Source organism: Vipera berus (genome assembly GCF_964194415.1).
Source record: "Vipera berus genome assembly, chromosome: 2".
In the NCBI taxonomy this organism is placed as follows: Eukaryota; Metazoa; Chordata; class Lepidosauria; order Squamata; family Viperidae; genus Vipera; species Vipera berus.
The window spans coordinates 27,827,142-27,845,946 of NC_138203.1; the positions used below are offsets into that span (position 1 = coordinate 27,827,142).

General features: G+C 43.9%; 1 protein-coding gene across 1 annotated transcript in view; it reads right to left on the minus strand.

Moving 5' to 3' along the window:
• Positions 1 to 9,792, minus strand: part of ELOVL7 (ELOVL fatty acid elongase 7) — a 45,688-nt gene extending 35,896 nt beyond the window's left edge. Inside the window, exon 1 of the mRNA XM_081317835.1 lies at positions 9,735 to 9,792. The gene's annotated coding sequence lies outside the window, so the exon portion shown is untranslated. The remainder of the gene's footprint in view (positions 1 to 9,734) is intronic.
• Positions 9,793 to 18,805: the final 9,013 nt, after the last annotated feature.

Genomic DNA, 18,805 nt, shown 5'->3' on the forward strand with positions numbered 1-18,805 from the left:
GCGTGTTATGGACCATGGGGTCAGGAAGAGTTGGACATGACTTAGTGATTGAACAACAATAAATAATCAAGTGTACTAAGCATCAATCTTTTTCCTGCAAGCTCATTTTTAATTTCATAATGAGAAAGTCTGCTTATGTGAACTAATGACTCTGAAAGAAATAGCTAATATGGGTCTCACATCCAGATTTACTCAATGAATTTGTATAACTTTGTATGATCTAAATCTTACCTATATCTCTGCCTTCTATTGATGACCTGACCATGACTACTGAAAAGAATAAAAATGTATAAAAATAATACGAATGGAAGTCATATATAGTTTAGGATGCTACTATTAATTTTTAATTATAAGAGAAATATTTAAATTTATATGTGTACATTTTATTTAATAAAGTTTAATGTATTAATATGTATTCATAAAGGTAAAAGAAACAGAGGATGTCCTACTCCTCACATGGACAGATACATTATTTTTTTTAAATAAAACTAGAATACTCAAAAGGGATGCGGTGGCTCAGTGGGTTAGGATGCTGAGCCTGTCGATCAGAAGGTTGACAGTTTGGCGGGTCGAATCCCGAGTGCCGTGTAGCAGAGTGAGCGCCTGTTACTTGTCCCAGCTTCTGCCAACCTAGCAGTTTGAAAGCACGTAAAAAATGCAAGTAGAAAAATAGGGAGCACTACGGTGGGAAGGTAACAGCGTTCCGTGCGACTTTGGCGTCTAGTCATGCCGGCCACATGACCACGGAGACGTCCTCGGACAAGCGCTGGCTCTTCGGCTTTGAAACGGAGATGAGCACCGGCCCCTGGAGTCGGAAACGACTAGCACGCATGTGCGGGGGAACCTTTACCTTTACCTAGAATACTCAAAGCCTCCAAATCCCCCAAACTGAAGTAAAATAAAAGTTACACAATGCATCAAGATAGACATTTGAGTCATTCAGTTTAGGGATTTTAAACTGTTTGTTTGCTTATTTGTTTGTTTGTTTGTTCACCCTCATAGAGTGACTCTTGGCAATCTTTTCTTAACCATTTCATCTGGGAGAAGAGAATTACTATTTTAAATTTAGACACATAGTCCTGCTAAGATGTATGCCCCACTTTCTTTTTCTCTTCTCAGATTTAACATTATTGGACCTTGCTAACATTATTGTGAAATGAGACATAAGTATTGCCCTTTATATGTAGATGTTGAATTAACAGTATAATTTATTTACAAAATTTGTCATCTGCCATAGGCAAGTCACATTAACTCAAGTCTTGGTATTTTTAATCCCTTATTCTCAACATCAATAAACTGATGCTTCACGATTTACACATTGTTTACATTAACAAGAAGAAAAACAGCAAGAGGCAAAAAGAAGGGTAAAGACGGCAGATTGACAAAACTGGATGGGAATAAAGGAAAACAACCCACATAGTCTAAAAGATGCTTTAATCAAAGGATTGGGCAAAGAGCCATAGACATGACACTCATGATTGGAACATAGTCCTGGAAGGCCAGAATTTAATAGATTCAAAAAAAGGTATGTCGGGGGAGTATTGTGCTGTATGTTAAGAAAATATATGCTTAATACAAATCACACAGCTGAACATGGAAATCCTGTTGATAGTGTTTGAATAAGACTAAAAGGACAGCAAAACAAAAGTTCTAAGTCACCTAGGCAGACAAAAGTTAGGGATTAGGTCTTTCCACATCAAGTAATGAAGCTTTCAAAGAAATACATACATACATACATACATACATACATACATACATATATATATATATATATATATATATATATATATATATATATATATATATATATATATATATATATATATATATGACAACAGAAAGAATTTAACTGGCCTGACATGTGGTGGAAATCTTGCTGTGCCAAAAGGTCCAACAAATTCTTGTCTTCTCTTACTAACAATGCCAATTGTCAAAAGGCAGAACAAGGAACATGGAGATCTGCTATTATTGCACTAATACTTTACAACATAAAGAAAATCACCAGATTATCAAAGTCAAAAAGAATAGACTGGATATACTGGATGTAAGAAGATCAGATTTTGATAAGCCTACACAGAGGCATGATCCAATGGTGAGAAATCCTGAAGGAGAAAAACAAGTTAGGGAAGGATGACAATCCTGCAATCCAAGATATAGATGGCACACCTGCAAACAATCTATTCTAGAAGGAAAAATATCTCCTGTCTTTGGAAGATACACAAAGAGCTTTCTCAAAACACTGAAAAGGGGGTGTTTTCTTTCTTCACACTTATATTAAAGCAGGGCAGTATAATCAGAAAGAGATATAAAGTAGTCATCAGAAAATACAGATTATAACAGAAACCAGAACAAATGCTTTTTTGGCAAAGATAAAGAGGCTACAGATGTGAAGAGAAAGGGGTAATTTGGTAATGGGAAGGGTGGAGAGGCAGGTCATCTTAACTCTTATTTTGGAGTTGTCTTATTTTAAAAAGAATGTGAAACCTTACCTGGCGATAACTGTGTTATTAATGGAGAAGAAGAGTTGTATTTCAGGACAGATGAGGAGAAGAATAAAACACTAACAAACACTCAACTTATTTTAATGAGTTCAGGTCTCCGGTGCCAGATGAATTATATATGCTAGTTCAGTGGTTCTCAACTTGTGGTCTGTGGACCTTTGGTGGGGGGCATGATTTAGTCAGAGGGGTTCTGCAAAGGCTTGAAGCAATGTTAAGATTTAAATCTTGAGTTAAGTCTGGGTGGTCCATGGCCACTAAAGGTATTTAAAGGTGGTCCATGGTGAAGAAAAGGTTGAGAACCCCTGTGCTAGGTTACTGAAGAAACTAGCAGAGGTGACAGAAGTGCTGCTGACTGGAGAAAGGATAAAGCTCCAGAAGACTGGAGGAGAGCAAATGTTGTTCCTATCTTTAAAAGGGGGAAAGAAGGCAACCCATGAAATTACAAGTCTGTTATCTTGGCACCTAAACCTGATTATTAAATAGATTTGTGAGCACTTGGATGGGAATGCAACAATTAACAGGGGCCAGCCTAGGTTTATCTCAAACAGGTCATGCCAGATTAATCTTTTCTCAGTTTTCTGATTGAATTACTAGCTTCACAAATTGGGGATATAATGCAGACATAACGTACCTTGACCTTAGCAAAGGTTCTGACAAAGTACTTCATGATATGTTTATTAAGAAAATAATCTGATATAGGAAAAACCCAACTTGGTCTTGTGATTAAAGGTGCTGAGTTAGAGCAGGAAAACCCAAATTCTGATTCTATCCTAGGCATGAAAGTCAGCTTGGTGACTTTGGGCCAGCCATGGTCTCTCAATCCTAAAACAGGAAAGTCAGGTGACATCTCAGAAGGCATTTCTGGCAAATCATCTTTGAAAATATTACCAAGAAAACTGCACTAACCTCCTCACATTGTCTCTAAAACAGACTCCAATGACCATAAAAATGACATTATTAGGGACAGATGATTATTATATACATGTGTAACTGGCTAAATAACTGTACCCAGAGAGTACTCAGAAGTGGATCTACACAACTGGAGGTAGGAGAGTAGTATTGAGTAGATTATTGCTTAGCTATGGGGCAACCTTATTCATGAAAAGGACGAAGAAATGTTTACTACTTTCACAAATTACACAAAGTAGTAGCTAGAAGAGAAAAAGAAGATTCAAAAAGTTCTTCAGGCTTAAATAGCCAGTTGAAATAAAGATTTAAAGTGAGTAACATAAAGGTTTTCAGCTGAGGAAAATAAATAAAAAGCATAAATACAGGATGTGGGGAGATCCAACTTGGTACTAGTTTCTGTGGAAGGAAAAATATCGGCCATGTTCTACTATCCCCCAAGTTGAATATAATTATGCCATTCTGTTTAATAGTCAGGTCTTGCTTGAAATGGTGTGTCCAGTTCTGGGCACTGCAGTCTAGGGTGGTTTTCTTCAAACTGGTTCCACACAACTGTAAGTTTTCATGAGGACATGAATGGGTTGTATAAGCCTAAGGAGGGGAGGGGACTCTTTTTTTTTTTACAAAAGACTAAATCTCTGTCCCTTTGTTTTTTTAATCCCATTTATATCCTGCCCTTCTCCGAAGACTCAGGGCAGCTTACAATCTAAGAAGCACAAATCAATGTGCTTAGCAATAGCCTTCATTCTATGTATATGCCTGCTTATTAGGCTTTTCGCCCTCCCCAAGCGGCATTATTACAAAGTCAGCTTATTGCCCCCAACAATCTGGGTCCTCATTTTACCTACCTCGGAAGGATGGAAGGCTGAGTCAACCTTGAGCCTGGTGGGACTCGAACCAGCACTAATTGCAGGCAGCTGGTGTTATTTAAGGAGGCATTAGCCCACTGCTCCACCAAGACTCTTTTGGAGACATGTTTTCCCCTTAGTCCCTTGACACTGAATTGGAATTTTAATCAAGGTTATCATCAAGCTGGCGGACCTTAACTGTAATATGTAGCACCATCTTGTTGTAAGATTACCTAATCTAATTATGTCCCACTCATCACATCTAATCCTAGACTAACAGCCAATTTGGATCTGAGCTGAAATTAATCCTGGACAATCCAAAATACTCAAAGGTAAAATCATATTTGTAGAAACATTTTAGCTTTATTACTGATGCTCCTAGGGCAGACATGTCAAACACAAGGCCCGGGGGCCAGATCCGGCCCGCGAAGTGGTTTCATGTGGCCCACGAAGCCATCCTGGAAACAGTGAGGGAACGGCCCCCACTGCCTTGGCCCTGGCCCAGAGACCCTCCTTCTGCCAGAGACCCTCAGATCTGTCCCACTCCTGCCCAGGCCCCCATAGGCACCCTTGATGCGCTGGCCACACCCACCCAGTAGGCCATATGCACTCTAGCCACACCCACCCAGTAGGCCACGCCCACCCTGGCCATACCCACTCAGCCCCCTGAGGGCAACCGCAATGCTGACGCGGCCCTCAATGAAATTGAGTTTGACACCCCTGTCCTAGGGTTTTTGATGTTGTTGTTGCTGCTGCTGCTGCTGCTGCTGTTATTTTGGATACTTGTCTCATTTGAAAAAGCCTTAATTCAAAATAGCTCCCATATGTTGGGTTCCACTAGGATTAATCTGAGAGAACAACCCATGGAATATCCCAGCATTCTTTGTCACTGAATGTCAGCCCTGCAATTTTTCAGCACTTCTTTAGGATTAAAACTCCACTTCTAACCAACAGAAAAACAGTCCTCAGTTGTCATTATTTGGGCCACCAGGGCATTTTAGAGCTTTGAAGAATGAATGGGGGCAATTTGTCTGCTTGTCTGTCTCTGAAAGAAGAATAGTCTGAACTTTTTCATCCTTTCTGCTGACATTATGACACAGAAAATCTTCTATGGGCATCCAGAAATTCAAGAGGTGGAAGTTCTCCCAAACGTTCAAGAATTTGCTCCCTAATTTAAATCACAGAAACCCAGACAGGCTGAAATTACAGGAAAAATAATACGGTAAGAAAAGACTTCCCACATGGCTGTGTGATAAGCAAGATAAGGCCAAGATTTCCACACCCACCGATATTTCAGCTGAATTTTCTTCTCCCTAGGAAAACAATACAAATAAGATAACTAATTCTAAGTCCTGGTACATCAGGACCATTAACAGAAGATCAGATCAGATCTTATATAGGCCTTTTAGTTGATTCCCAGACTTGATGCAGAAAACCAGAAATAGACCATCTCTAAACAATGGTTTTCCAGTTTCTGTTTGAAAGATGTACAGTGAAGGAAAGTATAAGCACTAATTCCATTGTGGAATTCCTCTCACAGTTAAGAAACTAAGGCAGAAACATCAGCCTGGTAGAGACAAGCAGAGGGGTAAATCTGACTGATTTTATGAAACTTCAAAAACCTTCCTCCAAATATTTCATATTTTGCCCAGTTTTTCTCTGAGATAAAGCTATTGCACTGCATATAGCCATCTAAAGTTCAAAGCTCTGTGAATTCAATTCCCGTTAGGGGCTTGAACCCCACAGAATAACATCTGGCTACCTCTGTCTTTAGATTCCCAATAAGGATGAATCTAGTTATGTGGTGCCTCCTGGTGGTCACTTAAGTGGGAACACCACTGGATATATAAAAATAGAGAAATCCCCCCCCCTTCCAGAGGTTGATGGTCATGTAAAATTGTACATGAGGGCATGACATAATATAACATCTGCATCATTCCATTCTGAGACTTTAAGAGAAGGTGAGCTCTTTATACCATTCTGACAGAGCTTGCATATGGTGGAAAAAAACCTTTGATGGGAAAAATATCAGCCCTTCTTTCCTGACAAAATGATTCATAAGGTTCAGACCACTAGAAATAAAATGTCAAAAATGGCTTTGAATCAACATTGTAGGCAGAGTTTCAACAGGAACCATCCCCATCACTACTTTTGTCTTTTAAAAAAGTGAACGGACTATCTGTATGCTATACTGAAATTATGTGTCAAAACACAAAATATTTTTAAACATTCCTGCTACCCAACAAAGGATTTCCCCCAAGAGGACAGGGGTTTTAGCCCTGGTCCTGCAGCCCAATGAAAGATCCACCACCACCACCCGGAGCTTTCCAGGTCCTTCCCCCCAAGCACCTCACAGTTTTTACCTGGAACTCCCATCTCTCATCAAAGACCAAGATTCTAGTCCCAATTGTGACTGCAAGTTGCCACAAGGAATGTTGCTGAAATATGTGATCCTTTGGCCTTTCTATGTATCACTTCCAGCCTTGTAGCAATAATCCAGAGGTTGTGTCACTCTATTTACTTCGTCATTCCCTCAATTATGAATTTAATATAAATAGTGACAAGGAAAACAATGCATCCACTTTGCCTTGCTTGCCTCCCAAATGAAAAATCATCATCCCTTGTGGCTTGTGACGTACACTGAAGGCATTGTCTCACTTTTTGCTCTAATTATAAATTGCACATAATGAACCTGTCTTTAAAAACATGCGCAGGTTTTACTCAAAGAGCTTGAATTTGTTCATTAACCTTTAGCTAAAGAGTTACACCACATGATCAAATCATATCTTCTATTAAACATTGTGAGAAGGAATTAGAGGACTTGCCTACCATGAGATAAGTTCACGGCTAACTTAGTTAATTAAAACCAAGTGTTACAAAACAACAGATCATACTAGCATTTTGTAGATAATAAAAAAGCAGATGCAAAGATTAGATTAGAAACAATTTGGGGTGGGGGGGGTGGGAAATGGGAAACCTGATGTCTTGGGATTGCAACTCCCAGAATTAACAGCCAGCATAATTCTGAGTGTTTATCTGACTATCTGGAGACAAAGAGCAGCAGATGAACAAACTACATTTGTTGGTCAATTTTATTATTCTTTTAATTTTGTAATTAGACTTTCAGCTAGGTGCAGAGTTTTTCAAACAGTCCATTAGCAGGACAAATTCTAGGGGAATTTGTCAAACCTGTTTCATTAAAAACTTTTCCTCTCTTGTAACTCAACTAGTCAGGCCAGAGTTTTCACCCCTCCCCATACAGTACACACTTTCATTTACAATGGGTGGAATCTGTGAAGGCACAAAAAATTAACCCTTAGTAGTTTTCTGAGCAAATCTTAGAACTAACAGAAGAGCTGACCACGAGAGTATGCACAAAGGCAATAAAGTTAGTTTCCTGAAAGTTGTTTTAGACTGCAGCAATAAAAATAAGTGAAACACATTACCCTTTAATATTCCAGAAGATTCCATTATTTTTAATTAAAGTTCACCCTTAGTGTGACATCTGGCTCGTATCTGATTGGCTAAGTACTACAAAAATCCCAGGTGACATGCTTCACAGATATGGAGTGAAACGAGCCACCCAATTCTCACCAGATAACATCACATGCATTGAAATCTTTGTGCAATGCAGAAAATAATACCCCATCACCGGTTCATCCTCCACGACAAGAAGAGGAGGAAAGAAAGGAAACTGCTTTTGACTGAATCGTATCTTTGAGTCATCCAACACAGCACTTACTAAGCAACGTTTCAGAAAGATGTTTTTTCCGCCCCAGCGGGAGATGACAAAACCTAAAACCCGGAGACGCCAGTACAGAAAAAGGTGAAGCAGACCGCGGCCAAAAGCTTCACCGGGGAAGTCTAGGATAGCAGAGGCGCGTCTTTAAAGTCATCCTTCACACGGCGCACGGGGCTCCCGCAAAACAAGCCCAGGTACTCACGGATCCAGAAGAAACAAGGCTGGAGGAACTGGAGGAGGAAAGGACGCCGTTCGTAAACGGGGCTCTTCCACTAGCAAGCAAGCAAGCAAATTCTGCCCGTTTCTCTCGTCGCCTTTCCCGGACAGGCGAACAATCCTTAGCAGGCAGGAATACCGGCGACGCGCTCGGCTCGGTTGGGGAACTCGCGGCGTCCCTTCCCCGGGAGCGCAGCCGCCACGTTCTTGATCCGGTCAGGGCAAGTCGTGTGTGAGTGGCTGGTCCCAAGCAACGGCCACACAACTATTTAAAGCACCTAAGGCAGCGTTTCCCAACCTTAGGAACTTGAAGATGCGTGGACTTCAACTCCCAGAATTCCCCAGCCAGCATAGCTGGCTGGGGAATTCTGGGAGTTGAAGTCCACGCATCTTCAAGTTCCTAAGGTTGGGAAACGCTGACCTAAGGCACGAGCGATTTCACGAGCCAAAGGAGAAAAAAAAGGAAAAAAAAAAACCTCTCCAAAGGAGTCCCTTTGGGATTATAATGCCCAGCGCCAGGAAGCCTTGAGGCAACGAATTCTTTTTCCAATAGTTCACGCAAATTACTAAATACGGATTAACAAACACACTTGTCGCGTGCAGATTGAGCGCTGTGCCCCACTAAACCAAGTTACTGCCTGACGAAGAGGCCTGGTTGCCGCAACCCTTTTAAACACAAACTATCCATTATAGCCTAGTCTAGCGTGCTGTGCAAATCCAGGCAAAATGTCACTCTCCTGCGGAGAGGAATGAGGGCTCATACCTGGCCAACCGGACTCCATCATTTACATGTCAACAGTACCAACGAGGCCAGACCCAATACTCCACTGGAACCTGAATTCCCCCCCCCCCCAAAGGAGGTCTTTTCTACCTGCTAAGTTACTCGTAAGGGCCAGTCTTTCTCTTAGCATCCTCCAGTTTTAACAACAGCCTGGAAGCAAATGCAACACCTGGAGACACCAGCGCCAGGAAAGCTTTGCTAACGGTACCGCGAAAGCGGTTCCGGGACAGGGCAGCGCGCACATCCCTATTTCCTGACGTCCCTCAATCCCACAGCAGCTCCGTCTCCCCTCCCCGCTTCCCCAAGTCAGGGACGTAGCCCCCACACCAGGTTAAGCCATCACCTTTGTTTGAGAGCGGATTGTTGACTTAAGGCTTCGCCTATTAAGAGAATCCAGTTAGTTGTGCCTGACTGAGCAAAACCTAATTCAACGAACCACCCCCTTGTGCTCTCACTTCTCCCAGGCTTTTGCCACCTGCTCCATAGATCCAGCATCCTACTGGCTGGCTGATTTATTGATTTATTGTACAAGGACCGTCCCACCGATGCGATCCCGACGCTGAAAAACAGCTGGGCATTCGGAAGAACAGCCTGAAACTCGGCGCTTTACAGCCTGCCTCGTCTCGCCCTAAGTAACGAGAAGAATTAATCTAGCAGCGCCCGCTCTCCTTGAAAAGGACACCTGCCACCAAGTTCCGAAAGGCTTACGCTGGATCTGAAACCAGAGGCGCTGTACTCACTTAGCCGCCCTGGAGGAGACGGACGTCTCCTTCCCGCGCCCGGCGCACCAGAAGGCAACCAGCAACTGAGAGAGGGAGAGGTGCTTGCCGCTCTGGCGCAGCCCAGCCTTTCGCTGCCTCGCAGAATCCGCCCATTGGGCTTGGCCGGAGTGAGTTGTGACTCTTTTTTTTTTCTGCTTATTTTACCTCAGTCGCCTCCGCACGTGTTTCTTGGACGTCAAGCAACCAGCAGCCTCGCCTCAGGCCTCTCGGGCAGGTGGCAGAAGGGGAAGCTTTGGGCACCGAAGTTTTTAAAGTGATTGTTTCGATACGTTGTATTTTTCCTCCCTCCGCTATTCACCCGGCTGCCAAAATAAGTTGCGCTCTACTCCGAACCGTCGTGTAGCGTACCTCGTGAAGAAATGCTAATTTTGTAAAAACTATCAATAATATATAATAAATATGCAGCATAAAGACAGGAAAAAAAAACCCTTTGGCAGGTTAAACAGAATGACTGCCACATTTGGTGGAATGACCAAAAGGCAGGTTTTTTTTAAATTATTTAAAATATTTAAAAACCAACCAATCCACAAGTTAATGGAATGGAGGGTGGGAGAAAATTCCATAATATTGATGCTGCCACTGAAAAGTCCCAGGCTCTAGAAAATTCAGATCAAACCACAGGGTGGCTCACTTAACAGGTCTCTTTGTCCAATGAACACAGCTTCCAGTTCCTAAACTACTATGGGTATATATGGAGAAAACCTTCTCTCCAAAGTAAATGCCCAAGAGCCACTCAGGGTGCTCTTATGTTATTCAGGCACTTTGAATTTAACTCTGAAATCTGTTGGAAATCAATGAGCTAAGCTATAACAGATGTGATATATTTCCAGCAGGATATGAGTAACTTCCAAATCTAATTCATGGCGCATCCCCATATAGACCATATAGCAGGATTTTTATTGTGCATCCCCCCCCATCCCTCTCTGAGGGAAATGGGCAGTTCAAAAATGTGAAAAATAAATAAAATTAAACCAGAAATAACTAACACATGGATTGCGGTAGCTAAAATCCTGACAACTGGGAAATTATGTGTAAAGGACATAGGGACTCTTTACCTTTGAACTCGGGGACTGTGCAGGAGATTCCCAAACAAAACGGATCTACAAAACAAAACTGTCCTGTTCTGGGAAATGGATGAGATGTCTCCCAATGACAAGTTGTCTGGACTCAGTTTTGATCTCTTGTACCTCGTACAATCTGTAGCCTGGGCCAGGGAGGAGCAACCACACTGCCCAGTACATCTGATGGGTTTGGAGAGGAGAAGGTTCCTCACTGTAATGACACCCACTTCCACAGGCCCTGACAATCATTCCCAGTTGTTTCATGTAGCAGTGCCTCCCTTATTGCTTCTGATCAATTCTAGTCAAATGAGAGTTGATTTTAAAACACATGTAATGGATCAAATAAAACCTGTCTGAAGACCATGTTGTAGTTGACATAAGATTCATTTGAAGTATTGCTTTTAGGGAAGAATACGGGTAGTCATAGACGTATGACTGGTAGCTTAGCAACCATTGAAAATCACAACAGACTTCCCCTGAGGGTACTTACAATCCAGTTTTGATTGTTGCCTCCCCGCCCCCCACCCCACTGCACATGACTGCATTTCAGATGCTCAGCAACTAGGGGTTTACATTTAAAGCCATTTAATGCATCCCACAATCACATGACTGTGTTTTACCACATTTTTGCCTAAAACTGACATTTACGTTAATGATTGTGCCATTCACTTAATGACCACTGCAAAAAAAGTTCATAAAAATTGAGCCGGTCAGATGGGTGATCTGCTTTATGACTGTCATGATTTACAACTGTGATGGGCAGGCTCCATTGCAGTCATAAGTTGAGGGCTACCTGTACAGCCCACTAGAGTCAACACATTTTAGCCTGGATTTGTATGACTCCAACTGTATAGTCTAGTCAGAGAAATCAATATTGAAAATGAACCTCATTTTTGTAACTTCTAGTTATGGAGTATCACCATTTCCTTTAATGTGTTACTCTCCAGGTATGAGTACTTATGTATAAGCACAAGGTAGGGTAAAAAGTAACAGGGAGGAAGGTACTATGGCAATGATTCAGGACAAAAAAACTCTTAGGAATTTTAATCATTCTGTTAGATGACCCCAAGGTTCATATCAGTTAACAAAATCAGTTTTAAAGAACGGAACCTGCTTCCTTTTGTTGTTTCACAGCATACAGTATTGTATATTGCAAATCCAGCTATCATTTGTTAATGATATGATGTGACTGATAGTGTAATTAATTGTAAACCCATTCATTAAACCATGGTTATAAATTATAGTTTCCTATGTTGGATGAGAGCAGTCCTAGATTTAGAATTGTTTTTTGCCCACGTGAAGCTTTGTGGAGTTGCCTTGTTAATGGTTCGTAATGTGGCCTCCTGCCTTCTAGAAGCAAAGCATGCATGATGCTTTGTTTGGTCTTATTTCTGGACCTTTTCCATTAGACATGCTGATTGAGGTGACAAGGCAACCTGAAGGAAATGACATATCTCCAGACCTCCACAAGACAATCTGACGCATATTATCAAGGAAAATGATGACTGCCTCAAGCACACCAAATAGCTATTTAGTCCTACGCTATGTGATACTTCCTGTTTGCTTTAACTCTTATTCAGAGTTACTCTTAATCTCAAAATTAGAGATTAAATGTTAAATCAAAATGTTTAGGTTGTCCTCCCACAGGGTTGGCAGAAGAAGTAGATGAATCCTGCTCTTCAGGACTTGCAAAATAAAAGGATCAATTGTTACATATCTTTCTTTCTGTATGTCATAAACACCTAACTCCAGCACTTTGCTGGTGCTCTCTGCATAGCTCTGCTGAAGTTCACATGTTCTGCTGAGCTGAAATGTGCCTTGCAAATCATGATTTGAAGCATTTTATATGAATCCAGCCAACTGTGATTTATTAAACTTGGTTAATATATTGCATAAATTATGGCTTGTTTTATCATAAATTGATTAAAATAAAACAAACTAAAGCATAAACCATACTTTATGTTAAGGTTTACACAGCATGCTAAATCAGAGCAGAGATTATTATGGTTTAGCACAATATGTGAACTTCTGCCATTGTATATTTACATTTAATATGATACACTAAAACCTAACTGTTGATTAATGAGCTCCACCATTAAAACAACTCCTGTGTGGCCCTTTGACTTAATTTCTGATTTGTACAAGATTTACACTATTGCTCAAACCTGAATGAGTAGTCAGTTATTATTAACCTTCTGTGCATGACCATGATGGCTGTCTGCTGTTTCTGAGCGTCTTGGGAGGAAACGGATTTCGGCTTTGTTAGGTGGCCATGGGACCTTTTTTACCATTGTCTGGTCTCCATTCAGTCAGCTGAACTATCAGTGGAGTGTTAGTGCCCTCCCCTGTCGGGATATGCCTGGAAATGGCAGAGGATGGAGGAGGAGAAGCCGGACACTCAAACATACTGGTGAGAGGACGCTGGCAGCTGGGCGGGGCCGACCGACTCGACTGTTCTTTTTCTGAGCTGAGTCGAACGGACCTGAGTGGATTGGAACCAGAGCCAAACGCTGCCTGTGTGTTTTGTTATGTATTTTTGGGTTGTGGCAGGGGTATGTGTGGAAAGGGGCTTTTGTTATCGTGTTATCGTGGCTCCTCCCCCCCTCTGCCACTCAGCGAGCCTGGCTCTACGTTTGCGGTGGACCTGGTGGACCTATTGCTGTGGCTATGGTGCCTGCTGTAGCGCTCCCCCTCCACTCTTGCCTCTGCGGAGGCTGCAGCTGTTCCTGCCATTGTGGTTGAACCCGTTGTTTTGGGTTTTTGGTTCCCCATGATGGGTCGTCGTTACTGTCATTGGGGCTGTGCCCCTTTTTTGGAGCTGTCATCGCCACTCTTATTATGGCTTCTGCTGTTGCCGCCGTCGACCATACCATCGTTATCATGACTGTGGCTTTGGGATCTGCCACTGGCTGACTGAACTTTCTTACTGCTTCCAACTGCTGGCACCCTTCATTGTTTGATGTTATCATTTCCCTTTTTGTATGCGTGCGTATACTGCAGCAGAACTTTACTCCCTGCGAGATTCCCCCCTCTCGCAGGAGCGACCATCTTTTTTATGGAAGATCTCCCTTGATGACGGGTTGGGGACCCCGAGAGTTGTTATGCCGCAAAGAGGAGTTTGAGGGGGTTTTTATTAAGATTTTTAAATAAAATTTTAAGGGGATCCGGGGGGGAGGCTCAAGGGATCCAGAGTGAACCTGGGGGAGTTCGACATGGACAGCAGTCCAGACCATCGGATGATCATGGTGGGGGGAGTACGGAGTTGGAGGGGGATGCAGCTCCGAGCAAGAAGGGTCTTCTTATCCCAATGGTGATTGGGAGGGGCAGAGAATGTGGGAGCAGAGGGCTTTGTCATAATCGGGGAACGGGTCACCACTGTCTTCAAGCGGTGACCTGTTCCCACCCTCATTGCTCTTCTCGCTTTCCCAGGGGCATAGGATTGCAGAACCCTGGGCTCAGGTTGGCCTATACCAATGCCAGGTCCGTGGTTAATAAGGCTCCCCTCATATATGATCTTATTGAGGAGGAGAACACTGACCTGGCTTGCATCACGAAGACCTGGTTGGGCCAAGAGGGGGGTGTCCCTCTCTTGGAATTATGCCTACCAGGTTTCCAGGTGTTTTACCAGCTGCGGACCCAGTGTAGGGGCGGGGGGTGGCAGTTATTATTAGGGAGAGTCTTTGTCCGAGAGTGGCCACTGTCCCTCAGATAGGTGGGTGTCTCTCCTTTTGAAGTGGGGTCCTGGAGTTCAGTTGGGCCTATTGATCACGTACCTGTCTCCCAACTGCGTGTCATCGGCCCTGCCCAAGCTTCTCAACGTCTGGTCTGGGTTGGTGATTGAGTTCCCCAGGCTTATAGTTCTGGGGGACTTCAATCTACCTTCCGTGGGTGAGGCGTCTGAGTTGGCCCAGGAGTTCATGGCTTCCATGTTGGCCATGGACCTGACTCAAATAATTCAGGGCCCGACCCATAATGGAGGTCACACACTCGACCTGGTTTTTATCTCTGGGCAGTGGATTAATGATCTGGGTAGGGGGGATTTAACCGTCCAACCCCTGTCATGGTCTGATCACTTTCTTCTTTGGCTAGACTTTCAGTTCACCACCCCCCGCCGCTGGGAGGTGGAACCGACCAGGTGGCTCCGCCCCAGGTGCCTGATGGACCCTGAAAGGTTCCAGACGGAGCTTAGGACATTTCCTGCTTCCCTTGCCCACAACTCTGCCGAGGCCCTAGTAGAAGCCTGGGAGAGGGCAGCTGCTGGGGCCTTGGATCGAGTTGTGCCTTTGCGGCCTCTGACCCGGCGCAGACCCTGGGTGGCCCCCTGGTTTACCGAGGGGCTCTGAGAGATGAAGCGCCAGAAAAGATGCCTAGAGAGCTGTTGGAAGTCCAGCGGATCCAAATCTGATTGAACACAGCTAAGAACTTATCTTAAGTCTTACCTAGTGGCGATGGAAGCGGCAAAGCATGTTTACTTTTCCACTCTCATTGCGTCCACAGATAACCGCCCAGCTGCCCTGTTTAGAGTGACCCGCTCCCTGTTTAACCAGGGACCAAGGGATGACCCCTTGCAGGGTAGGGCTGAGGAATTTGTGCAGTATCTGCAGGACAAAATTGCTCAGATCCGAACTGGCTTGGACTCTGACTGGGCAGAGTCCGGCGGAGTGGAGAGGGCAGGCCTTGATTATACCATTTGGGGTGAGTTTGACCCTGTGACTCTGGATGATGTGGACAGGATCATGCGTTAACTGAGCACTACCACTTGTTTATTGGACCCATGTCCCTCCTGGCTGGTTTCAGCCGCCTGGAAGGTGACAGGGGGCTGGCTCCAGGCAGTGGTCAACGCTTCTTTGACAGAGGGTGTCTTCCCCTCTGCTTTGAAAGAGGCGGTGGTGAGGCCCCTCCTCAAGAAGCCTGCCCTGGACCCTGCCTCGTTGAATAACTACCGTCCTGTCTCCAACCTTTGCTTTGTAGCGAAGGTTGTTGAGAATGTGGTGGTGCATCAGCTCCCACAATTCCTGGAGGAAGTGAACTATCTGGACCCATACCAGTCCGGTTTCAGACCCAGCTACAGCACGGAAACGGCATTGGTTGCACTGGTGGATGATCTCTGGCAGGCCCGGGACAGGGGCTATTCCTCTGTCCTGGTCCTACTTGACCTCTCAGCGGCTTTTAATACCATCGACCATGGTATCCTGTTGCGACGGCTTGAGGGGTTGGGAGTGGGAGGCATGGTTTTACGGTGGTTCTCCTCCTACCTCTCGGGCCGTTCACAGTTTGTATTGGCAAGGGGACAGAGATCTACACTGAGGCCCCTCACTTGTGGGGTGCCTCAGGGGTCGGTTCTCTCCCCCCTCCTGTTTAACATCTACATGAAGCCGCTGGGTGAGATCATCCGTGGCTTTGGGGTGAGGTATCACCAATATGCGGATGATACCCAGTTGTTCATCTCCAACACGAGCCAACCCAGTGATGCCCTTGATGTGATGTCCCAGTGACTGGAGGTGGTGCGGGTCTGGATGGGAAGGAACAGGCTTATGTTCAACCCCTCCAAGACCGAGTGGCTGTGGATATTGGCATCTCGTACTGTCCAACAAGTTCCTTCTCTTTTGATGGGGGGAGGTATTGCCCCCCTCAGAAAGGGGGCAACTTGGATGTCCTCCTGGATTCACGGCTCAACTTGGATGATCATCTAATGGCCGTGACCGGGGGGGGCCTTCGCACAGGTTCGCCTAGTGCACCAGTTGCGCCCCTTTTTGGACCGAGATGCCCTATGCACGGTTACCCATGCCCTCGTCACTTCTCGTTTGGATTACTGCAATGCTCTTTACATGGGGCTGCCCTTGAAGAGCACCCGGAGGCTTAAACTGGTGCAGAATGCGGCCACGTGGGTGCTTATGGGAGTATCTCCGTACTCCCATGTTACACCACTCCTGCGCAAGCTGCATTGGCTTCCGGTTGCCCTCCGGGTGCAAGTCAAGGTGCTGGTTATAACCTTTAAAGCCCTACATGGCTTAGGCCCAGGGTACTTGTGAGACCACTTGCTGCCATTGTCAACCTCCCATCGCCCGGTTTGCTCCCACAGAGTCGGCCTCCTCAGGGTGCCATCGGCCAGGCAATGCCAGCTGATGAGCCCCAGGGGGAGAGCCTTCTCTGTGGGCATGCCGACCCTCTGGAATGAATTGCCCCTGGAGCTGCAGATGACCCCTGACCTTCGGTCCTTCCGCCGTGACCTGAAGACGTGGTTGTTCCAACAAGCGGGCCTGGACTGACTACGGTTTTAATTAGCTTTTTACTGGTTTTTAAATTGTCATATAATTATTGCATTTATTGTTTAATTCTTTTTAAAATTTTCTATTTTATGTTTTTAATTTTTATTGTTGTGCGCCGCCCTGAGTCCTTAGGGAGAAGGGCGGCATATAAATTTAATAAAATAAATAAATAAATTATTTTATTGCTTACAATCACCGAAAGTATATTTGGACCCTAAAAGGAAAATGAAATGCAAAACCTTTAAACTGGTTTCAGAAAAAGAGAATAAACAAGAAAGGTTATTGCTGATTCATGCTTAATAATAGAAAATGCCAAAAAATGCTAAATTGGTGTGAGTGACAAATCAAAGATTTTTCTAGAATCAGTCATGTTAAGCTTGGAATGAGAGCCCTACAGCAGCCATTGTTCTCTCATAAATCCTGTAGACAAGCAAAGAAAGCTAGAGTGTGGACAGAAGATGGTGAATGAGATTGACTCCAGGTTGGCAAAGGAAAGAGCAACAGTGAATACCTTTTTATCTATTCAGTCAAGGTGTATTTTGCTTTGCAAGAGTAGTAATTGACACAGAAAGACAGTAGAAGCTTTTATGCTTTTTACTGTAAACTTACTTACAGCTGGTGTTTATATACTGTTATATACTGTTTGCTCAGTATAAGATTTTCTAAGTCTCTCTCCTAAAGACTATTCCTTTTTAGCTCTCCTGCTTCCTCCCTTTTTCTTTCTACTTCTCTCCCTCCTTTAAGGGCTTATTAGGAGAGAGGGAAAAGAAAGGAACTAGCTGGGTTTACTCTAGCATGATCAGTGCAGCATGACTTTCTCCTGGATTTGCTCAGCTGAATACAGGTAGTCCTCGACTTACAACGGTTGATGTAGTGGTCATAAAAGTTACAACAGCACTGAAAAAAGTGACTTATGACTATTTTTCATACTTACAACCATTGCGACATCTTCATGGTCACATGATCCAAATTCAGACACTTGACAACTGACTTATGACAGTTACAATATATCAGGGTCATGTGATCATCTTTTGCAACCATCTGACAGTCAGAATCCACGGAGAAGCCAGATTCACTGAACAACCATGTTACTAACTTAACAACTGCATTGATTCACTTAACAACTGTGCCAAAAAGGGTCATCAAATGCAGGGGAGAACTCACTTAACAAATGACTCACTCATCAATAGAAATTTTGGGCTCAATTGCAGTCATAAATTGAGGACTACCTGTACCTACCGATTCTCCATGGAACTTTTCTCAGGGTCTTCTGCCCAGTCCTTCCCTAGAGACTAGGGTTTTGCCAAAAACTGATGAGCCCCTTCCCCTTCCTTCTGCTTGGGTGAAGATATCCTCTCTCTGGGTTTCCATTTCCCTTCTTCAGGAAAGCCACCCATGGATTTTTCTTCTCTCCCTCCAACCAGGAACTACCAACTGCTTTGCACTTTCATATAATTTCACTCTCTAACTTTTCTCTCCAGCCACTCCATTTTGCAGTCTTTTTCCTCTCCTCTCTAATTTTGAGTGAGACAAGCAGCACATCCACCAGCAACTGAGAATGCTTTTGTCCTCCAGGCTCATGTCCCCAACACCTATATACCAGCCTGGACCAATGGGAACATTATCTCTAAACCTAACAACCAGGTCAGCTTGTCAGCCCTCATGACAGCACAGCTGGTCTTCAAGGCCAGAACTGAAG